The sequence below is a fragment of the Hyla sarda genome, chromosome 10 (assembly GCF_029499605.1).
Source record: "Hyla sarda isolate aHylSar1 chromosome 10, aHylSar1.hap1, whole genome shotgun sequence".
Lineage (NCBI taxonomy): Eukaryota > Metazoa > Chordata > Amphibia > Anura > Hylidae > Hyla > Hyla sarda.
In genome coordinates, this window is record NC_079198.1 from 57772294 (window position 1) to 57797586 (window position 25293).

Below are 25293 nucleotides of genomic sequence, written 5' to 3' on the forward strand. Positions count from 1 at the left end.
CTTATGGGGACATAAAAATTGTAAAAAAGAAAGTAAAAAAATGTAAAATAAAAAAGTAAAACAATTTAAAAAATTCCCTCTCCCAAAAAAAAGTTAAACGTCCGTTTTTCCCATTTTACCCCCCAAAAAGCATAAAAAAATTAATAAATACACATATTTGGTATTGCCGCGTGCATAAAAGTCTGAACTGTTAAAATATATTGTTAATTATCCCATACGGTGAATGGCGTGAACGTAGGTGAATGGCGTAAACGTAAAAAAAAAAATCCAAAGTTGCAGCTTTTTTGTCACATTTTATTAAAAAAAAAAATGTATAAAAAATGTATAAAATGTAAAACCTAAGCAAAAGTGATACTGACAAAAACTACAGATCATGGCGCAAAAAACGAGTCCTCATACCGCCCCATATACGGAAAAATGAGAAAGTTATAGTTGGTCAAAATAGGGCAATTTCAAACACACAAATTTTGTTAAAATGTTTTGAGATTTTTTTTAAGCGGTACAATTATAGAAAAGCATATAAGATGGGTATCATTTTAATCATATTGACCCACAGAATAAAGAAAAAATGTAATTTTTACCGGAAAGTGTACAGCGTGAAAACAAAACCTTTCAAAATTTGCTAAATTGCGGTTTTCTTTTCAATTTTCCCACATAAATAATATTTGTTTGGTTGAGCCGTACATTTTATGGTAAAACAAGTGATGTCATTACAAAGTACAATTGGTGACGCAAAAAACAAGCCCTCATATGGGACTGGGGATGGAAATATAAAAGAGTTATGATTTTTAGAAAGCGATGAGGAAAAAACGAAAATGCAAAAATAAAATTGGTCTGGTCCTTAAAGGGGTACTCCACCCCTCGACATCTTATCCCCTATCCCAAGAATAGGGGTTAAGATGTCAGATCGTGGGGGGCCCACCGCTGGGGATCCCCGGGATCTCGGCTGCAGGACCCACCTGTTGCGGCTTCAGGAAACGCTGGAGGCTTCAGCTCCCGACCACGGTGACGTGAGACTGTGACGTTACAATGCTCCGGCCCCGTGATCGACAGTAATCAGACCCGGGGACTGATTTTAACGGGGGGCAGCGGGACCCCCGCGATCAGGCATCTTATCCCCTATCCTTTGGATAGGTGATATGATGTCTAAGCGCCGGAGTACCCCTTTAAGGCCATAATGGGCCTGGTCCTTAATCCCTTAACGACGAAGGATGGCTGGAACCCGTGGCTAATACAGGACATCACCGATCGCGGTGATGCCCTGTATTGACCCTTCAGACGCGACGATCAAAGCTGACCGCCGAGTCTGAAGCGAAAGTGAAACTATCCAGCCTGCTCAGTCGGGCTGTTCGGGACCGCCGCGGTGAAATCACGGTGTCCCAAACAGCTTACAGGACACCGAGAGGGACCTTACCTGTCTCCACAGTGTCTGATCGGCGAATGACTGCTCTGTGCCTGAGATCCAGGCAGGAACAGTCATGCGCCGATAACACTGTGTGAAAGATCAGTGTATGTAATGTTATAGGCCCCTATGGGAGCTATAACATTGCAAAAAAAAAAAGTGTTAATAAAAATTATTTAACCCCTTCCCTAATAAAAGTTTGAATCACCCCCTTTTTCCCATAAAAAAAAAGTGTAAATAAAAATAAACATATGTGGTATCGCCGCGTGCGAAAATGTCCGAACTATAAAAATAAAATTAATTTTATTAGTTAATTAAACCACACGGTCAATGGCATACACGTAAAAAAATGCCAAAAGTAAAAAAAAAGCTTATATTTGGTCACTTTTTATACCATTAAAACAATTAATAAAAAGTGATCAAAAAGTCATTTCAAAACAAAAATGGTATCGATAAAAACTTCAGATCACAGCGCAAAAAATGAGCCCTCATACCTCCCTGTACGTGGAAAAATAAAAAAGTTATAGGGGTCAAAAGAGGACATTTTTAAACATATAAATTTTCCTGCATGTAGATATGATTTTTTCCAGAAGTAAGACGAAATTAAACCTATATAAGTAGGGTATCATTTTAACCGTATGGACCTACAGAATAATAGTAAGGTGTCATTTTTACTAAAATATGCACTGCATAGAAATGGAAGCCCCCAAAAGTTACAAAATAATGTTTTTTCTTCGATTTTGTCGCACAATGATTTTTTTTTCCGTTTTGATTTTTGGGTAAAATGACTGATGTCACTGCAAAGTAGAATTGGTGATGCAAGAAATAAGCCATAATATGGATTTTTAGGTGGAAAATTGAAAGGGTTATGATTTTTAAAATGTAAGGAGGAAAAAACAAACATGCAAAAACTGAAAAACCCTGCGTCCTTAAGGGGTTAAAGATAGACCATAGTCTAAAAAAAACTGTGGTGCTGTAATCGCAGCCATTTCCAGTTAATATATATATATTTGTGTCTCTTGGTGAAAATATCTTTCATACTACTTCACTGCTCTTTTCTTTCTTGTTTCACGTCTTTTCTTATTTTTCCCCAGTGTGAAATATGATAGTTTTGGAATGTGGTGGCGATCCTTTGGGTTTGTGCCTAGCAGGCTACATAAGTGCTATCAGTTGTGAACAAAACCCCCTGTTTATGGTATGAGAACACTGATCACATGACTGAGTTCTTTCATAGATAAGAGAGAGAAGTGTTTCTCAGAACCAGACGACCTGCTGAACGTAAGTACATGGAACCCTTCAGTAAACGTGTACAGTTAAGTAGATAAGATATAGTAAATATATGTGGTGTTGTTGTGCATAGGATTGTTCAGTGCTATGGAAAATCATTTAGAAAGTATATACCTATCATTGTTTAATTTAGTGCTATAAACAGTTACATATATTCTGGAACTTCTTCACAAAGATGGGGGTTTCTGCAGAATTATGTCACTGAACTATAGTTTATTTTAATGCATAGTCTTTTACAATGTACATGAAGCTGTTTTATTCCCTACTTGATCATTTGAAATGTAATTCTTGTTGGACAATATATATAAAGAATACAACCTTCATGTAGAATAGCAATGCACACTAATGAGAGCAGAATCTGTGCAGTCAGTTGAATGGAAGAGAAGGTGGTAAATATACAGAAATAACAAAAGATGGTATATATATATATATATATATATATATATATATATATATATATATATATATATATATATATATATATGTATACACAGCAATTACAAAAATAAGAAAATCCTTTGTTTGTAAGGAACACAATGAAGTGTATTGAGTATGTTTTATATTTGTTTGAAGGATGTGGCGATGATAAACAAGGATGTCAGGTGAATCTAGATATATAAAACTAAATGTGTATGTATGTTCCAGCTTAACTTTAATAAGGCTGGATATATTTTAATGAAAATGTTACTTAATTGTTAAATTGTAGTATAGATGATGTCCCATGCAAGTCTATGGGACTTCTGGTACATATTCTGATAAGGTTACTTTCAGGCTGCAGAGATTGCCTAGGACTTTTGAAAATTCGGCCACAGGACCAACGTGATGGTAGAGTATGATTTAACTGCCAGGCATTCAGGTGCAGAGAATAGTTATTGCCAGGATGGGAAATGAGGTAGGGATATGAGGATAGAATATAAGGTCAGGATCTCAGAGTTCATTTTTGGAATGTGAGAACTATAAGGCTAACATATTGTGGTAGTTACAAATTAAGACATCGCAGATGCTCATGTTGTACTGTTATGTTGCAAACAAAATCTTTTATTGTATTTGTGACAGGAAAGACCTTTAATATTATCGAATATATTAATTTTAACACATCATACATTGTTTATTTATTTTCCTGTGCAAGTTGTCAGCTGCAATACATCGACTGCACCTCCTTTGGTCTTGTTAAATGGTCTGACATTAATATGAATGTCTGCAATAAGTGTAGATGATGTAGTTGATTTTGGTACAAGGCATAAAAAGAGTTAGCTCATTGTAAAATGAAAATTACCTGGGATTATAGCTGTTTATTATAGAATGCAAAGGTGAATGACAGAATGGAATGCCCATAGACTATAATGGAAAAATTTGATGTGGAGTCTTAACCATTTAACATATGAAATAAATCTTTAGCAAGCATATTGTTTATATTTAGTGGGATTGTTTAAAATTGAGATTTAGAGGGATCATCATTGGTTTCTATAAGATGACAAGGGGAATGACACAATGGAATGCCCATAGACTATAATGGGGAAGCACAATAGGATTTAAAGTATGAACCATTTAACATATCAAATACATTTTAAAGGTTACGGACCCACACACAGGGCAGCAGCCCTGTGTGTGCAGTGAGTTTTGGAGGCGGGGCTGTGCATCAAAGTCACGCAGGCTCGGCCACACCTCCAAAACTCACTGCACACCCAGGGTTGCCACCAGAAAGCCCTATGGGGGAGATTTATCAAGACCTGTGCAAAGGAAAAGTTGTGCAGTTGCCCATAGCAACCAATAGTATTGCTTCTTTCATTTTGCAGAGGCCTTGTTAAAAATGAAAGAAGCGATCTGATTGGTTGCTATGGGCAACTGGGCAATTTTTTGATACATCTCCCCCTATGTGTATGGTGATTGGGGTTTTTGCAGCGTATTTTGCGCAGTTTGAAATAAGCTGCGTAAACGGTATGTGGGACCGTACTCCTAAAATGTATTTGATATTTTAAATGGTTCATACTTTTAATAAAATTTTGCTTCCCATTATAGTCTACAATGTACACAGTAAAGGATAATTTCCTAAATAACACAGATTTACATGCAAATTAGCTCATTTTTTACTTCCCATTATACAGGGTGGGCCATTTATATGGATACACCTTAATAAAATGGGATATTTAAAGCCTCCCATTTTAATTTCCTAAATAACATAGAGTTATGTGGAAATTAGCTCATATTTTGCTTCCCACTATAGTCTATGAGCATTACATTGTGTCATCCCCCTTGTCATTTCATAGTAACCAATTATAATCCTACTAAATCTTAAAGGGGTACTCCGCCCCTAGACATCTTATCCCCTATCCAAAGGATAGGGGATAAGATGTCAGATCGCCGCGGTCCCGCTGTTGGGGATCCCTGGGATCCCCACTGCGGCAGCACGCTCTCATTACAGCACAGAGAGAGTTCGCTTTGCACGTAATGACGGGCAGTACAGGGGCCGGAGCATCGTTACGTCATGGCTCCGCCCCTCGTGACGTCACGGTGCGCCCCTTTCCATACAAGTATATAGGAGGGGGCGTGGCGGTCGTCACGCCCCCTCCCATAGACTTGCAATGTGCTGTAATGAGAGCGCGGTGCCGCAGCGGGGATCCCAGGGCTCCCCAGCAGCGGGACCGTGGCGATCTGACATCTTATCCCCTATCCTTTGGATAGGGGATTAGATGTCTAGGGGGGAGTACCCCTTTAAAATATTTATTTGACATGTTAAATGGTTCAGACTCCACATCAAATTTAGCTTCCCATTATAGTCTATGGGCAATCCATTTTGTTATTCACCTTTTCATTCCAAATTTTTCTTCCCATTATAGTCATTGGGCATTCCATACTGCCATTCTCTTAGTATTCCATAGAAAATAGTTATAATACCAGGTCATTTTCATTTTACAATGTGCTCCTCTACCCGGAGAACACTTGTGGTAAAGTTTAATTTCTGAAATAACATAGATTTACGTGGAAATCAGCTCTTATTTTACTTCACATTATACTCTATGGGCATTCCATTTTGTTATTCCCCTTGTCATTTCATAGAAACCAAATATGATCCCACTCAATCTTAATTTTAAATAATACCACTTAATTTGAAGAGTATACCTGCTAAAGATTTATTTGATATATTAACCCCTTAAGGACCGGGGGTTTTTCCGTTTTTGCATTTTCGTTTTTTGCTCCTGGCCTTTAAAAAATCATAACTCTTTCAATTTTGCACCAAAAAATCCATATGATGGCTTATTTTTTGTGCCACCAATTCTACTTTGTAATGACATCAGTCATTTTGCCCAAAAATCGACGGTGAAACGGGAAAAAAATCATTGTGCGACAAAATTGAAAAAAAACCCCGCTGTTTTGTAACTTTTGGGGGCTTCCGTTTCTACGTAGTACATTTTTCGGTAAAACTGACACCTTATCTTTATTCTGTAGGTCCATACGATTAAAATGATACCCTACTTATATAGGTTTGATTTTGTCGGACTTCTGGAAAAAATCATAACTACATGCAGGAAAATTAAAACGTTTAAAATTGTCATCTTCTGACCCCTATAACTTTTTTATTTTTCCATGTATGAGGGCTAATTTTTTGCGCCATGATCTGAAGTTTTTAACAGCACCATTTTTGCATTGATAGGACTTATTGATCGAATTTTTTTGCGCGCACGCCATTGACCAAGCGATTTAATTAATGATATATTTTTATAATTTGGACATTTCCGCACGCGGTGATACCATATATGTTTATTTTTATTTTATTTACACTGTGTTTTTTTTTTTTATTGGAAAAGGGGGGTGATTCAAACTTTTAATAGGGGAGAAGATAAATGATCTTTATTCACTTTTTTTTTCACTTTTTTTTTTGCAGTGTTATAGGTCCCATAGGGACCTATAACACTGCACACACTGATCTTCATCATTGATCACTGGTTTCTCATAAGAAACCAGTGATCAACAATTCTGCCGCATGATTGCTCATGCCTGGATCTCAGGCACTGAGCAGTCATTCGGCGATCGGACAGCGAGGAGGCAGGAAGGGGCCCTCCCGCTGTCCTGTCAGCTGTTCGGGATGCCGCGATTAGCCGCGGCTATCCCGAACAGCCCGACTGAGCTAGCCGGCCACTTTCACTTTCACTTTTAGCAGCGCGGCTCAGCTCTGGGTTCTCTGGGAGCTAAAGGGTTAATAGCGCGCGGCGCCGCGATCGGCGCTGCACGCTATTAGAGGCGGGTCCCGGCTTCACTATGACGCCGGGCCCGCCATGATATGACGCGGGGTTACTGTGTAACCCCGCGTTATATCAGGAGAGCAGGACCAAGGGCGTACCTGTACGCAATTGGTCCTTAAGGGGTTAAATGGTTCAGACTTTTCATCAAATGTTGCATCCCATTATAGTCTATGGGTATTCCATTCTGTCATTCACCTTTGTATTCTATAATAAACAGGTAATTTTCATTTTACAATGTGCTACTCTCCCTGGAGAACACTTGTGGTAAAGGATAATTTACTAAATAACACAGATTTATGAGCAAATGAGCTCATATTTTACTTCCTATTATACTCTATGGGCATTCCATTCTTTCACTCCCCTTGTCATTTCATAGAAACCAATTATACTCCCACTCAATCTCAATTTTAAATAATCCCACTGAATATGAAGAATATGCCTGCTAAAGATTTATTTGATATGTTAAATGGTTTAGACTCAACATCAAATTTTGCTTCCCATTATAGTCTATGGGCATTACATTTTTTCATTCTGCAGAAAACAGTGATAATTCCACTTAATCTAAATATTAAACAACGTCGCTGAGTTTGGAGAATATGTCTGATAAAGATTTATTTGATATGTGATGTCAAATAGTTTCCGCTCTGGCCCGTTATTCTCTATGGGCATTCCACTTTCCTGTTAAAGTCTATGGGCATTCCATTGTGTAATTCCATTTGTTATGTCCCCCTTGGGAGCCCTGTTGCCGTTCTGAGACTTGTTGTAGTTGAATGAATGAATTCTGGTAGCTATGGTCCTGCTAATATACTGTAGCTTTCTCCGCAGGGGCATAACTTTCCCACTAGTAGCAGTAGGCCTCTCCTCAGTGCACACGACACACAGCACACCTGAGCCAAGCTGTTGCTCAGGAGCCACACTAGAGTGAACTGATTGGACTGAGTACCAGCAGTGGACTGACTAAGGCTAGGTTCAGACTACAGAATCTCTGGGCAGAAAATTTCCGGAGATTCCGAGTGCGACCAGCGCTGACTGAATCAGTTGGCGCTAGGACCGCGCGGACACTGCAGTCTCCAATAGACTGCAATGTGTTCCGCGCGGATTTCCGCCTGAAGAAAGAGCAACGCCATTCTTCAGGCGGAAATTTCCAAGCGGATTTCCGTTCACAAATTCCGCTTCACAAGTTCCGAAGTGTGAATTTGTGAACAGAAAATCATTCACTACACTATACATTTTAGCAAGCGGAATTTCCAGCTGCAATTTCAAAGCGGAATTGCAGGCGGAAATTCCGTAGTCTGAACCTAGCCTAACTCCTTCCCTGTACCTCACTATACAGGGGAGAATTTTGGGGTCTCTTTGGCAGGCAGGGTCACATGGGGTTCACCGCAGAGTTTCATGGGTAACACTCTTAAAGACAAAATAACATGTTAAACATATATACATGAAACAATAACAACATTTATTTAGGAAAAAATATTATTCTTTTATTACAATAAATAAATAAATATTCCATTAACAGAACCTCAGTGGGCCCAACACCTTGTGCTGCCAGGCTGCCCGAGACAGTCCAAAACCACAGGACATCACACTTATACTACTTTATAAATGATAAAGGAATGCTGGTTCATTATACTATAAATGTGGGATGATCTTGTTTTTACTTGTTGCTTGTTTACACTTTGCACATTCATTACTGTTAGATTATTTTCTGAGATAAATGTTTTAACCTTTTGGAATATGACAATTTGTTATTTTTTTAATCATTTTGTATTCAGTCAGTGTGTTCTTTTTAGGCTAAGTTTCCACTTGTTTTTTTCTCTGGCAGTTTTTGGAATACTACCACTGCAGTTTTTAAGCCAAAGCCAGAAGAGAATTCAAAAGAAATAGGACATATAAAGGAAGAACTTACACTTCTCCTCCCTTATTGATCCACTTCTGACTTTGGCTCAAAAACTGCAGTGGCAGTATTCCTAAAACTGCCAGAGAAAAAAAAAGTGGAAACTTAGCCTTACTATGCTTTGTAACACAATTGTAGCAGCTACTTGCATGCATGTGTTTTGTTGCCTAGAAAGTGATTGGCTGACATTCACTTCTTATTCTCACCTTGTTTATGCAAACTACAAACGTGAAAATATGTAAAGATTTGAATCAATACCGTGTTCACACTGTGTGTTTTTGTTGCTTTCTGTTTTGCTTGATGAACGCTCATGTCTTTCAATGAGTTTACCAATCAAACAATTTCATGTAAAAAATGCAACAAAAACACACATTATAAAAACAGCCTAGGGCTGGAATTCCACTGAGGCTTTTTTTTTGCAAAAACGCCATAAAAAACGCCAGTTTTCCCGCACAGCGTTTTTTCAGCAAAAAAAACCCTCCAGCGTCCAGATGTTAGCTGCAAGTCAATAATAAACTGCAAAATGCCAGATCAACCTGGCGTTTTTCAGTTTGGCATTTTTTTAATAGCAGGTAGCATGAAATACATGATCCCGACACACTGTGATTTATCCTGACATGCTCAGGTGTTTTATAGAAAACATAGCTTTAACCCCTTGCGCAAAACACTGGGTTTATACGGCTCTGCGGCACGGACCCGTGGCTAATGTTGGCCATTGCCATTGCGGCAGATCTAACTCTTTAGATATGGCGATCAAAGTTGATCGCCAGGTCTAAAGTGAAAGTAAAAGCTTCCCAGCTGCTCAGTCGGGCTGACCATCGCGGTAAAAACGCGATGTCCCGATCAGCTAGGACGCATCAGGAGGGTGCCTTACCTTCCTCCTGCGCGTCCGATCAGCGATTGATTGCTCCAAGCCTGAAATCCAGGCTTAAGCAATCAACCGCTGATAACACTGATCAATGCATTGCAATGCAAAGGCAGTAATCAGTATATTGAATCAATGTACTGCATGTTATAGTCCCCTATGGGAGCTATAACATTGCAAAAAAAAAAAGGTGAAAAAATAAAAAAAAACATTAATAAAGATGATTTAACCCCTTCCCTAATAAAAGTTTGAATCACCCACCTTTTCCCATTAAAAAAAACTGTGTAAAAAATAAATAAAAATAAACATATGTGGTATCGCCACATGCATAAATGTCCGAACTATAAAACGAACGGTCAATGGCGTACACGCAAAATAATTCCAAAGTCCTAAATAGCGTATTTTTTGTCACTTTTATACCATTAAAAAATAAATAAAAAGTGATCAGAATGTCCAATCAAAACAAAAATGATATTGATAAAAACTTCAGATCACGGCACAAAAAATGATCCCCCATACAAACCGGTACGTGGAAAAATAAAAAAGTTATAGGGGTCAGAAGAAGACAATTTTAAACGTGTAAATTTTCCTGGATGTAGTTATGATTATGATTTTTTTCAGAAGTAATACAAAATCAAACCTATATAAGTAGGGTATCATTTTAATTATATGGACCTACAGAATAAAGATAAGATGTCATTTTTACCGAAAAATGTACTGCGTAGAAACGGAAGCCCCCAAAATTTACAAAATGGCATTTTTTCTTCCATTTTGTCACACAATGATTTTATCTTCCATTTCGCCATAGATTTTTGGGTAAAATGACTGATGTCATTACAAAGTAGAATTGGTGGCACAACAAATAAGCCATCAAATGGATATTTAGGTCCAAAATTGAAAGGGTTATGATTTTTTAGATGTAAGGAGGAAAAACGAGAGTGCAATAACGGAAAACGCTATGTCGTTAAGGGGTTAAAATGCCATCAGGAATGGGGAATCAGTAATGTGAAGCAGACCCTGCTCTCTGCCCTGCCAGCCCTGAGTGACGGGTCTCTTTATATGCATATTGAAAGAGACACAGCACTCAGAGCCAATGGGTCAGAGATCAGTCGCGGAGAACCACACCAAAGACTACTTGCTCCAGTCCTGGCGGATTTTTTATACTTCTGTGAAAAGAATGACCATTTCAGAATAAATCAAAGTATAGTGTCAGGATTGTGCACTGTGTCTCATGCTGCTGTATGACAGACAGATGCCAACGGGTGAAGATTGTATTGGAAATCTCCACCAACTATGAGCTGAGGCGATTTCTGGGACAGTCACATGGGGCAGCCTCACATGTGTTAGTTTTATCGAGATGTGTGCACCTCTTGATAAATCCAGTGAAATCCTGCCCTGGCGAGAGATTGATTTACAGTCTTGAAGAATTCCCCCCTTCGTGTTTATTTGTGCAGAACATAAAAATTTAGCAAAGTTGTATTAGAGTTGACTTGAATGAATGTAAATCCAATCTGATAAATAACTGGATATTTAACCCCTTAACGACAATGGACATAAATGTACGTCATGGTGACGTGATACTTAGCGCACCATGACGTACATTTACGCGCCGCCATGATCGCGAGCACTGGAGCGGTGCTCGCATCATGCCCGGCAGGTCCCGGCTGCTATCAATACAGATCACGGCATCTGCGGCAGTGCGGTACTTTGAATGGATGATCGGATCGCCCGCAGCGCTGCCGCGGAGATCCGATCATCCAGCATGGCAGCCGGAGGTCCCCTCACCTGGCTCCTGCCGTCTCCCGGGGTCTTTTGCTCTGGTCTGAGATCGAGCAGACCAGAGCAGAAGATCATTGATAATACTGATCAGTGCTATGTCCTATACATAGCACTGAACAGTATTAGCAATCAACTGATTGCTATGAATAGTCCCCTATGGGGACATAAAAAGTGTAAAAAAAAACAGTAAAAAAAATTTTTGTAAAAAAATGTGAAAACTCCCCTCCCCCAATAAGAAAGTAAAATGGTAAAACTTCAGTTTTTCCCATTTTACCCCCAAAAAAGCGTAAAAAAAAAATTTATACACATATTTGGTATCGTCGCGTGCGTAAAGGTTTGAAATATTAAAATATATTGTAAATTATCCCGTACGGTGAACGGCGTAAACCTAAAACATTTTTTAAAAAGTCCAAAGTTGCAGCTTTTTTATTCCAAAAAAAATGTATAAAAAAATTTATAAAATGTAAAACCTAAGCAAAAATGATACTGATAAAAACTACAGATCATGGCATAATATTTGTTTGGCTGCGCCATACATTTTATGGTAAAATAAGTGATGACTCAAAAAACAAGCCCTCATATGGGTCTGTGGATGGGAAATATAAGAGTTATGATATTTTTGAAGGCGAGGAGGAAAAAACGAAAATGCAAAAATAAAATTGGTCTGGTCCTTAAAGGGGTACTCCACCCCTAGACATCTTATCCCCTATCCCAAGGATAGGGGATGAGATGTCAGATCGCGGGGGTCCCATCGCTGGGGACCCCCGGGATCTCGGCTGCAGGACCCACCTGTTGCGGCTTCAGGAAACGCTGGAGGCTTCAGCTCCCGACAACGGTGACGTGAGACCGTAATGTCACAATGCTCCGGCCCCGTGATCGACAGTAATCAGACCCAGAGCGAACACGCTCCGGGGACTGATTTTAACGGGGGGCGGCGGGACCCCCGCGATCAGGCACCTTATCCCCTATCCTTTGGATAGGTGATATAATGTCTAAACGCCGGAGTACCCCTTTAAGGCCATAATGGGCCTGGTCCTTAACCCCTCAACGACGAAGGATGGCTGGGACCCGTGGCTAATACAGGACATCACCAATCGCGGTGATGCCCTGTATTAACCCTTCAGACGCGACGATCAAAGCTGACCACCGAGTCTGAAGCGAAAGTGAAACTGTCCAGCCTGCTCAGTCGGGCTGTTCGGGACCGCCGCGGTGAAATTGCGGTGTCCCAAACAGCTTACAGGACACCGGGAGGGACCATACCTGCCTCCACAGTGTCCGATCGGCGAATGACTGCTCTGTGAATGACCGATCGGCGAATGACTGCTCCTTTGGATAGGGGATATGATGTCTAAGCACCGGAGTACCCCTTTAAGGCCATAATGGGCCTGGTTCTTAACCCTTAACGACGAAGATGTATATTTACGTCCTCCACCGGCTCCCGCCATATGCCGCGGGGTCAAAATAGGGCAATTTCAAACATACTAATTTTGTTAAAATGGTTTGAGATTTTTTTTTAAGCAGTACAATTATAGAAAAGCATGGGTATCATTTTAATCATACAGAATAAAGAAAACATGTCATTTTTACCAGAAAAATGTACAGCGTGAAAACAAAACCTTCCAAAATTTGCTAAATTGCTGTTTTCTTTTCAATGTTCCCACATAAATAATATTTGTTTGCTTGCGCCGTACATTTTATGGTAAAATAAGTGATGTAATTACAAAGTACCATTGGTGCCGCAAAAAAACAAGCCCTCATATGGGTCTGTGGATGGAAATATAAGAGAGTTATGATTTTTAGAAGGCAAGGAGGAAAAAACGAAAATGCAGAAATAAAATTGGTCTGGTCCTTAAGGGGTTAAATAAAAAAAAATTATAATATATATATATATATATATATATATATATATATATATATAAGGAATGAAGCAGCACTCTCAAGCGGAAACCAATCTGTGGGTGCGGGCAAGCTCGGGGACCCCGATCCTGGGTCCAAAATTCACAGAAAAAAAGAAGGCAGCTGCAGCACACCAGAGTATTCAAAAATGAAAAATGTGTTTTATTCCAGCTAAAACATAAAACAACGTTTCTGTGGTCTCACACCACCTTTCATAGTGAATAGCCAATGTTTAACCTCTTCAGGACATAGGCGTATGGATACGCCCTGCATTCCGAGTCCTTAAGGACCGAGGGAGTATCCATACGCCCGTGGGAATTCCGGTCCCCACCGCTAGCCGGTTGGGCACCGGAGCCGGATGCCAGCTGAAATCGTTCAGCAGGCATCCCAGCATATCGCCCAGGGGGGGTCATTATGCCCCCACATGTTGGCGATCGCCGCAGATCGCTGGACATTTCAGTCCAGCGATCTGTGGCGATTCCGGGTCAATCGGGTCTCTAGTGACCCGGTGACCCGGAATTACTGGCTGTTCGGGGCCGTCTCTGATGGCCCCGAACAGCCAGAGCCTGCAGGGGTGAGGTGGCACTGGTGCCACCTCACGATCGCCCTGATTCGTCGGCCGGATTACTGGCCGACCAATCAGGGCGCCTGCTGCGGGTGTCACTCCCACACCCGCTCCGCCCCTCTTCCGGAGGACGTGAGCGGGTGCGGGACGTGCACCCCGGGTGCTGGGGACCCCGATCCCCGGTGTCAATGTTGGGATCGGGGCCCCAGGAGCAGCGGCGGTGGTGGCGACGACGAGGGACTGACCTCATGCGGCTGGATCGTTGGAGGTGAGTGACAGCCTCCTGCTGTTGCTTAGCAGGAGGCAGACCACCACAACTCCCAGCATTCCCTTATGGGCATGCTGGGACTTATGGTTTTGCAACAGCTGTAGGCACATTTTTTTTATGGAAAAGTGTACCTTCAGCTGTTGTATAACTACAACTCCCTGCTTGCACAAACAGCTAAAGTGCATGCTGGGAGTTGTAGTGGTGCACTACAACTCCCAGCATGCCCGTTGGCTGTCGGTGACTGCTGAGAGTTGTAGTTTTGCAACAGCTGAAGGCACACTGGTTGTGAAACTTAGAGTTTTTTTTTTACCTAACTCAGTGTTTCACGACCGGTGTGCCTCCAGCTGTTGCAAACTCCAACTCTCAGCAGTCAATGTACACCATGCACCGTACATGCTGGGAGTTGTAGTTTTGCAACAGCTGGAGGCACACTGGTTGCGAAACACTGAGTTAGGTCACAAACTCAGTGATACATAACCAGTGTGCCTACAGCTGTTGCAAAACTAAAACTCTCAGCATGTACAGTCTGTCAGGGCATGCTGGGAGTTGTAGTTTTGGATGTCCCCCCCCCATGTGAATGTACAGGGTACACTCACATGGGCGGAGGATTACAGTAAGTATCTGGCTGCAAGTTTGAGCTGCCGCAAATTTTCGGCCGCAGCTCAAACTGCCAGCGAGAAACTACTGTGAACCCCCGCCCGTGCGACTGTACCCTAAAAACACTACACTACACTAACAAAAAATAAAATAAAAAGTAAAAAACACTACATATACACATACCCCTACACAGCCCCCCTCCCCAATAAAAATGAAAGCGTCTGGTTCGCCACTGTTTCCAAAACGGAGCCTCCAGCTGTTGCAAAACAACAACTCCCTGTATTGTCGGACAGCCGTTGACTGTCCGGGCATGCTGGGAGTTTTGCAACAGCTGGAGGCACCCTGTTTGGGAATCACTGGCGTAGAATACCCCTATTTCCACCCCTATGCAAGTCCCCAACTTAGGCCTCAAATGCGCATGGCGCTCTCACTTTGGAGCCCTGTCGTATTTCAAGACAACAGTTTAGGGCCACATATAGGGTATCGCCATACACGGGAGAAATTGTGTTACAAATTTTGGGGGGTATTTTCTGCTTTTACCCTTTTTAAAAATGTAAAATTTTTGGGAAAACAAGCATTTTAGGTAAAAAAAAATTTGTTACGTTCCCCGAGGAGTCTAGTTTCCAAAATGGTATGCCATGAGTTTTTTTTTTTTTTGCTGTCCTGGCACCATAGGGGCTTCCTAAATGCGGCATGCCCCCAGAGAAAAATTTGCTTTCAAAAAGCCAAATGTGACTCCTTCTCTTCCGAGACCTGTAGTGCGCCAGCAGAGCACTTTTCACCCCCATATGGGGTGTTTTCTGAATCGGGAGAAATTGGGCTTCAAATTTTTAGGGGTATTTTCTGCTATTACCCTTTTTAAAAATGTAAAATTTTTGGGAAAACAAGCATTTTAGGTAAAATTATTTTTTTTTTTTTTACATTTGCAAAAGTCGGGAAACACCTGTGGGGTATAAAGGCTCACTTTATCCCATGTTACATTCCCCGAGGGGTCTAGTTTCCAAAATGGTATGCCATGTGTTTTTTTTTTTGCTGTTCTGGCACCATAAGGGCTTCCTAAATGCAACATGCCCCCCAAAAACCATTTCAGAAAAACGTGCTCTCCAAAATCCCCTTGTCGCTCCTTCCATTCTGAGCCCTCTACTGTGCCCGCCGAACACTTTACATAGACATATGAGGTATGTGCTTACTCGAGAGAAATTGGACTACAAATAAAATTTTGTCCTTTTACCCCTTGTAAAAATTCTAAAATTGGGTCTACATGAACATGTGAGTGTAAAAAATGAAGATTGTGAATTTTCTCCTTCACTTTGCTGCTACAACAGATACCATCAGCAATACTTCTTTTTTAGGGGTAACCTCCACTTCAAACGAAAACCCACCTGTCAATGTGGCCGCAGACACTGCCGGAGGCACAAAAACTCGTGCCCAGAAGACTCTGAAACCATCACAAGCCAAATTGAGCTTAAAAAAAAAAAGAAATAACTTTTCCTTCATCTACGGTAAATATTTCTTCTGTTCCCTTAACTGTACCCCAATTAGAACTTTTATCCAGAGGACTTAGCTTTTGTCCGAATAACAGAACCGATTGGTTCCAAGTTGAACTGGACTTAATACAATTCTTTCGTAGACTGAAACTAAAAGTCTGTTTTTGTCAGAATCTCATGTCAAATAGTGTTGAGCGGCATAGGCCATATTCGAATTCGCGAATATTCGCGAATATATGGACGAATATTCGTCATATATTCGCGAATATTCGCATATTCGTTATATTCTCGTTTTATTTTCGCATATGCATATATTCACGTATGCGAAAATTAGCATATGTGAATATTAGCAATGACAAAATTAGCGTACGCGCAAATTCGCATATGCGAAAATTAGCATATGCTAATTTTCGCATATGCAAATTTTCGCACGCCAGTCTCACACAGTAGTATTACAGCCTTCTTTACACCACACAAGCTGGAAGCAGAGAGGGGTGATCACTGTGATGTGTACTGTGAAGAAAAAAAAAACGAAAAAAAAAAAAAACGAATATTCGTAATTACGAATATATAGTGCTATATTCGCGAAATTCGCAAATTCGCGAATGTGCGATATTCGCGAATAATATTCGAATTGCGAATATTCGCGAGCAACACTAATGTCAAATAATGTTTTCGTTCCATCTGACAGTACTTCTATTGATATGCACAGGCCCGGAATGGCCTACCGGGATACTGGGAATTATACCGGTGGGCCGCTGGGCCTGGGGCCGGATTAACGTAGGGGCTCCATGAAAATAGGTCCAGCGGGCTCAGGGCCGGTTTTGCCTATAGGGCACCGCTCTGCCTGTAGCCGCAACTGCCCAGCAAAGCTCATATAATATCCCCGTCCCATGTTTGAGGAGCGCGGCAAGCGAAAAGCCACACGCTCCAGCCCAAAACATGCCCTGCTTGCCGCGCTTCTCAAACATGGGACATGTTAATACAGGAGCGGAGCAGGGCTGAGAAACCGCAAATCTCCCTCCCCGCCCCCCGCATCACCCTACCGCCGCGCTCACCATTCTAATTGGCCGGCACTGGAGGACGAGTGACGCCCCTGACGCTGCGCAGGGGGACGTCACTCGTCATCACCGGAGCGCGAGCCCAGCTGTGAGACGTGCTGCTTCCTGCCTGCCCGCTGCCCTGACTGATCTGAGCAGGTGCGACGGGAGGGGGGACGGGACGGGGGATTAGTGGAGTGGGGAGTTAAGTAAGTCGTCGTGGGGTGGGGGGTTAATTAAATCGTACAGGGGTGGGGTGGAGGGGTTAATTAAATCGTACAGGGGTGGGGAGTGTGTTAAGGAAATTGTTCAGGGGGCGGGAGGAAGAGGGTGGTGGGGGGTGTTAATTTCATTAAACCTCCCCTGCCTCCTCATGTAATCTCCTTACTAGTAGGGTGACACACTGTAACAAACCTCCTCATGTAATCTCCTTACTACTGGGGTGACACACTGTAACAAACCTCCTCATGTAATCTCCTTACTACTGGGGTGACACACTGTAACAAACCTCCTCCTCATGTAATCTCCTTACTAGTGGGGTGACACACTGTAACATACCTCCTCCTCATGTAATCTCCTTACTACTAGGAGAGTTGTTGAGTCCCTTTATCTAATGCTATAATGTGTGATACTGTATGCTATACTTGTGTAAGGAGAGGAGGTTTGTTACAGTGTTTCACCCCAGTTCTAAGGAGATTACATGAGGAGGAGGTTTGTTACAGTGTGTCACCCCAGTAGTAAGGAGATTACATGAGGAGGAGGTTTGTTACAGTGTGTCACTTCACTTTCGCCTAGGGCGGCAAAAATCCTTGCACCAGCCCTGAGCGGGCTGCACAGGCGGCCTGCATAGGCCGCCTAACACCGATGTTAAATTTGTTAGCAGAAAAAGAGGGCCGGCCCTGCACTGTCCCAGGCCGGCCCTGCTTCTTACTTACGGCCCTGGGTGGTCGGCTGCCTGGGAGAGGCACTTTGAGCTTCGGCATGGCGCATTGCTGCGCTTAGACGTGAGGTCACGTAACCGTGGGGGTGACGTGACCTCACGTCTAAGCGCAGCAGCACAACGTTGGAGTTCACTGTGCCACCGATCAGTGCGCCCGCCACCCTGGCTGCTCTCTCGTACAGAGCCCCGCTTGTCCTCAGTGTACAGAGCCCCGCTTGTCCTCAGTGCACAGAGCCCCGCTTGTCCTCAGTGCACAGAGCCCCGCTTGTCCTCCGTGCACAGAGCTCCGCTTGTCCTCCGTGCACAGAGCCCCGCTTGTCCTCAGTGCACAGAGCCCCGCTTGTCCTCAGTGCACAGAGGCCCGCTTGTCCTCAGTGCACAGAGGCCCGCTTGTCCTCAGTGCACAGAGGCCCGCTTGTCCTCAGTGCACAGAGCCCCGCTTGTCCTCAGTGCACAGAGCCCCGCTTGTCCTCAGTGCACAGAGCCCCGCTTGTCCTCAGTGCACAGAGCCCCGCTTGTCCTCAGTGCACAGAGCCCCGCTTGTCCTCAGTGCACAGAGCCCCGCTTGTCCTCAGTGCACAGAGCCCCGCTTGTCCTCAGTGCACAGAGCCCCGCTTGTCCTCAGTGCACAGAGCCCCGCTTGTCCTCAGTGCACAGAGCCCCGCTTGTCCTCAGTGTACAGAGCCCTGCTTGTCCTCGGTGTACAGAGCCCTGCTTGTCCTCGGTGTACAGAGCCCTGCTTGTCCTCGGTGTACAGAGCCCTGCTTGTCCTCAGTGACTGCACCTAATGTGGGGAACTGTTCTGCACCTAATGTGGGGAGCTATATTGTACCTAATGTGTGGGAACTGTACTGCACCTAATGTGGAGAGCTATACTGCACCTAATGTGGGGGAACTCTACTGCACCTAATGTGGGGGAACTATACTGCACCTAATGTGGAGAGCTATACTGCACCTAATGTGGGGGAACTCTACTGCACCTAATGTGGGGGGAACTATACTGCACCTAATGTGGAGAGCTATACTGCACCTAATGTGGGGGAACTCTACTGCACCTAATGTGGGGGAACTATACTGCACCTAATGTGGGGGGAACTATACTGCACCTAATGTGGGGGGAACTATACTGCACCTAATATGGGGGGAACTATACTGCACATAATGTGGGGAACTATACTGCACCTAATGTGGGAAACTATACTGCACCTAATGTGGGGGAACTATACTGCCAGCCTAATGTGGGGGAACTATACTGCACCTAATGTGGGGGGGAACTATACTGCACCTAATGGGGGGGAACTATACTGCACCTAATGTGGGGAACTATACTGCACCTAATGGGGGGGAACTATACTGCACCTAATGTGGGGAACTATACTGCACCTAATGTGGAGAGCTATACTGCACCTAATGGGGGGAACTATACTGCACCTAATGTGGGGGAACTATACTGCCAGCCTAATGTGGGGGAACTATACTGCACCTAATGTGGGGGGGGGGGGAACTATACTACACCTAATGTGGGGGGGGGGGGGGGACTATACTGCACCTAATGTGAGGGGAACTATACTCTACCTAATGTGGGGGGGAACTACACTGCACCTAATGTGAGGGGAACTATACTGCACCTAATGTGGGGAAACTAATATGTTTTAAAATGCATGATTTTACCTTTTATGAGCAAGAAAATGACGATGTGCTGGTATAATGACGCAACACTATGGGTCTGGTATGTAATTTTTTCCAGGGCTGGTTTTCACACCCAGTCCGGCCCTGGATATGCAACATGACAGTTTTGTGTTTTCCGATTTTGACTTGAAAACAACTAGTAATTTCACTCCCTCACTACAGTGCAGTGCGATTGACACGTTCTGCAGTCTAGTGAGGCAGGAACTGGCTCAAATCAGAGATACGACCGATACTCACATACACAAAAATCTTACTTTCTCACAACGTGATGCACTGAAAACCCTGAACCATGATCACGATTTGGTGGTTAAACCGGCTGACAAGGGCGGAGCCATCGTGATCATGGATCGGGGACAATATTTACGTGAAGCCGAGCGTCAGCTCAACGATACATCTATGTAGTTTCCATTAAGTAGAGATCCTATTCAAACAATAACAATAAACTGTCCTTGATGATGCACTGGAAACATGCTTGATTGACAAAGTTCTATATGATTATTTACTTGTCACACACCCGATGATTTCTATGTTGTATTTGCTCCCAAAGATCCACAAGTCACTGGTGGATCCCCCAGGCAGGCCCATTGTTTTGAGTCGGGATCCATTACTAGTAATTTGTCGATCTTTGTGGAGCTAATTTTACGTCCCTACGCTGTTCATGCCAGATCGTATCTTTGGGATACGACCGATTTCTTAACAAAGATCGAACAACTCACAATTCCACCTGGTGTCATTATTGCCGTCCTGGACGTTGTCAGCCTGTACACCTCCATCCCCCATGATGGGCGTGTCCAGGCTGTATGTTCCAGTGTGGCCCCGGATTTCACCACGGCGAAAGCCAATTTCATTATTTCTCTCTTGGAATTGGTTTCACGGAACAATTACTTTCTATTCAATGATTGCTTTTACCTCCAGACATCCAGCACCGCCATGGGCACGAACGTGGCGCCCACCTATGCCAACAGGTTCATGGCGGTGCTGGAAGAAACACACGTCTATGTGTCCAATACTCCAGCCTTTTGTTTTCTTGTCTGGAGGGGTGACTCTAAACAATTGGAGAATTTTCACAAATATCTTAATTCCGTAAGTGTCCACATCAAATTTACACTTAACTCCTCCACCACGTCTATCCCTTTCCTTGACACACTAGTTCGGGTGGTGGACGACCATCTCACCACCGAGCTGTATGTCAAGGAGATGGATAGCAATTCAGTTCTTCACTTTGACAGCTTTCATCCACGTCCAATGGTACGCTCGCTCCCAGGCAGCCAAATGCTCCGGGCTCGACGTATCATTGAATCGGTGGACATATTGGATTCCACACTTAACAAAATGGCAGATAATTTTTCTAAACGTGGTTACCCCTCAAAACTTCTACAGTCGGAGAAATCCAGGGTGATGCAATTAGACCGCCACACCCTTTTGCACCCCTCTCCAAAACAAACTTAAGGGACTCTGATTCCATTTGTGTCCACATTTAATTCTCATTCTAAAAAAATTGGTACTACTCTTAATAAATACTGGCATCTACTAAAATCTAGTTTTACTTCCATTCCTGAATTTTATTAGGAACGCCCCTTGTTATCATACAGACATTCACCGAATCTTCGTGATAGCCTGGTTAAAACTGACATTTCACTTAACACTCCCACACAGAGGTATTTGACTGTTTGCAACAAGGGTTCGTATCCATGCTGTCGGTGCGTGAACTGCCGGTACATGATCAAGGGACCAGAGTTCACTCACCCACGGACTGGTAGGAAATTTAAAATATCACATTATCTTACATGCACCTTGGACTTTGTGGTTTACGTCTTGATCTGCCCATGTGATCTCCACATGGAGACCACATGGGACTTCAAGACTAAGATCAACCAGCATCGGTTCAGCATCCGGAGGGGACGCACCAACCTTCCGGTCGTGAAGCACTTCTCGGATGCGGGTCATGGGGAGGAGGATCTTCGTTTTGTACTTGTTGACCATATATATCCCTCCACTCATGCGAGGTGGAGATCGAGTCAGTATACTGAAACGTAGAGAGATCAGATGGATTCACAATTTACAATCTCTAAAACCCAATGGTCAAACGTCGATTTTATTGTAACTTCACAAATTTATAACGCTTGACCTACCAGATGTTCTGTTGGTGTCACCTGAGCAATCGTTTTTCAATGCATGTGAATTCTGACATTTTATTGTAGTGAAAGACATTTAAAAAATATTTCTCTTTGTCTTTTTCTCTTTCTCTCCCTCTTTTCAGGGCTCGAGGGAACCAACAGCAGGACTGAACAGCCTAACATACATTTCAATATGCAATATTGTACTAATATTGCGGTTTTTGTCTTTTTCTCCGTGTCTAAGGGCAACAGGAGCGATATTTTGCTTCATTGGTTAAAGCTGTACACACTTTAACATTCCAGTTCCACATACATGTCCCCTTCTTTTTTCCCCTCCTCTTTTGCTTGCTGATAATATTTGATTTTTGTCCATACATAAACTTATTTTTCTTTCTACATTTTTTTCTTTTTCTCGTTTCTACTACTTAAAATTTTTTTTTACATATTTTCTTTGTTTGTACAAAAAAAAAACTTTTCTCTTTTTTACTCCGTTAAAGTTTTATATCTCTTACTATTTTGTTCTCAGTAGGATCTACTTAAATATATGCTACCAAGATGCAATTCCCACCGAGTGACTGTGTACATGCTAGTAGTGGCAGTCCATACCCCCTGTGGGGGGTGACCTGTACACCCTTGGACCCTTCCACAGTCAATGACCCCCTGGGAAATTCCTCCCGCGTGGTCTCTGACGTCGGGTCTGCTTCCGGTCTCCAATGTGAGTTTGGAGGACAGTTTCCTCGGGGAGGTCAGGACATTCAGTGCCACAAGTATGCCTCTTGCCTGGATGGATCGTGGTTTTGCATCAATAAATACTGATACAATAATATGGCCATGTGAATGATGTGCCTTAGTGAATAACATTCACTGAGATTAAAATATAGATTGCATATCTATGAGCTTTTTTTTTAAAATTTTTTGTATTTTTTTGTATTTTACTACCTTTATTTTGTTATGACTACCTGCTATTTTATTTACTCTTCCTTTTTCATTTACTTTTTTCTACTCCTTGTTTCCTTATCTACATCTTCCATTTCACATCACTCTTCAGTTCTCATTCACACTATCAACATTGTGACATTCATTCTTTCACATCCCCTCCACTGCCCTTACTTAACATGTCCTATTTTATTCATGCACACATTTACGCCTGCGTGCAGACACATACACACTTTCTATCACTTCCGGGTTCGGCCGCTCCGATCACGGGTCCTCTTGACACGTGACCACACTCCGCACCGGATGTTTTTCTCTATACAGCACCACCAAGGTGAGGTTCCCGTGTACACTTTGTTCCCGGTGCATTGCCGTAGAATGAGATTTGCCATAGAATGAGATGGTCCGCCTCCATCACATCCTATTGGCTCACTCTTGTCACGTGACATATTTAAACGTCACGCATCGATGCGCACAAGCAGTGTCAGTTTGGCTATCACAGGGAGAGGATCTCCTCTCCCTGTGATAGCTGAAGCTGCACGGAGCTCTCATTGCCTCTGTGGCCCGACAGAAGTGCACACATTTACGCAGCTCATACGGCTGGCTCATATACATTTACTGTTGATCCACAGGGCTATCGGGATCCCTATGCCCGATGGCGCTGTCATCAGTGTGCGTCCCCGCGAGCGCCCCACGCCCGCAGCTCTACTCCCCGTCCCGTTAACGCTCAGGGAGCGGAGAACAGAAAGTAGAGCATCGGGCGCAGGTTAAGTTATTTGCGTAGTGCTGCGCATGCGCAGTACTACTTTACCTGCGCCCGATGCTCTACTTTCTGTTCTCCGCTCCCTGAGCGTTAGCGGGACGGGGAGTAGAGCTGCGGGCGTGGGGCGCTCGCGGGGACGCACACTGATGACAGTGCCATCGGGCATAGGGATCCCGATAGCGCTGTGGATCGCTCCCTGAGCGTTAACGGGGGGACGGGGAGTAGAGCTGCGGGCGTGGGGTGCTCGCGGGGACGCACACTGATGACAGCGCCATCGGACATCGGGATCCCGATAGCGCTGTGGATCAACAGTAAATGTATATGAGCCAGCCATATGAGCTGCGTAAATGTGTGAGCTTCTGTCGGGCGACAGAGGCCATGAGAGCTCCGTGCAGCTTCAGCTATCACAGGGAGAGGAGATCCTCTCCCTGTGATAGCCAAACTGACACTGCTGTGCGCATCGATGCGTGACGTTTAAATATGTCACGTGACAAGAGTGAGCCAATAGAATGTGATGAAGGCGGACCATCTCATTCTATGGCAAATCTCATTCTACGGCAATGCACCGGTCATATGACTATAGTGGTTCACGCGAGAGTTGGAAGGCCGGGTCCCGTGACTCAGAGATCTACCTTGCTATTGGTTACTCGCTCCTCCCTCCCACATACACGGAAGTACTCCATTTATTTACTACACACATGAGCCCGACATGGCGTGGGCTTTGTTTACTAATACAGGCTGACCAGCCCTGACGCCGTGGTTTTCCCCGCCCTGTAAGTTAATTACATACTATTACCAGCTGCTATAATTATGCATATTTTACTGATTTTTATATCTTTGCACTGTATGGGGACACTTGATTCCCTTATAATGCACTCTGACACTTTGTAACACTATGATGATTTATTTTATGTTTGGAATGCAATGTAATGCATTCTCTAAATCTTAACTATTTGTATTAATTATGTTGTAATTGAACTGATGCTTGTATCACATGTTCATGCCTATTTAAACATTGGCTATTCACTTGCACTATGACTTGAGAAAGGTGGTGTGAGACCACAGAAATGTTGTCTTATGTTTTAGCTGGAATAAAACACATTTTTCATTTTTGAATACTCTGGTGTGCTGCAGCTGCCTATATATATATATATATATATATATATATATATATATATATATATATATATATATATAGTGTTATGGGTGTCTGGGGAATGTACTAGACAACAAAAATAAAATAGCAACAGGAAGTATGGTTGGTGCAAAGCCAAACAGGCATTCTGAATTAGTTCCTGAGAAGTTTAAACAGGGATGGGAAAGAAGGTTTTCAAACTATGCCCATTGTGTGGGATATAAAATAAATAAATCTGAGCTGCAGCATGACTATCCGGCCTGGAAAGCACTCGGGCCCAATGTGTTATACCGCCACTCAGCGAATCCCTCATGTTAGAAGAAGTGATGCTGGATTTTGCCTCTATGGCTGCAGAAGTATTGCCTGTTAGACAAGTGCAATTTGTTTCGTAACGA

General features: G+C 43.0%; 1 protein-coding gene across 2 annotated transcripts in view; it reads left to right on the forward strand.

The window, feature by feature from the left end:
* Positions 1 to 2565: 2565 nt before the first annotated feature.
* Positions 2566 to 25293, forward strand: part of LOC130294084 (sulfotransferase 2B1-like) — a 110906-nt gene continuing 88178 nt past the window's right edge. The window contains exon 1 of one of the 2 annotated variants that reach the window (XM_056543502.1): positions 2566 to 2680. The gene's annotated coding sequence lies outside the window, so the exon portion shown is untranslated. Of the gene's footprint in view, positions 2681 to 16152; positions 16297 to 25293 lie in introns of those variants that run through there. The other variant, XM_056543503.1, reaches the window with a different exon arrangement.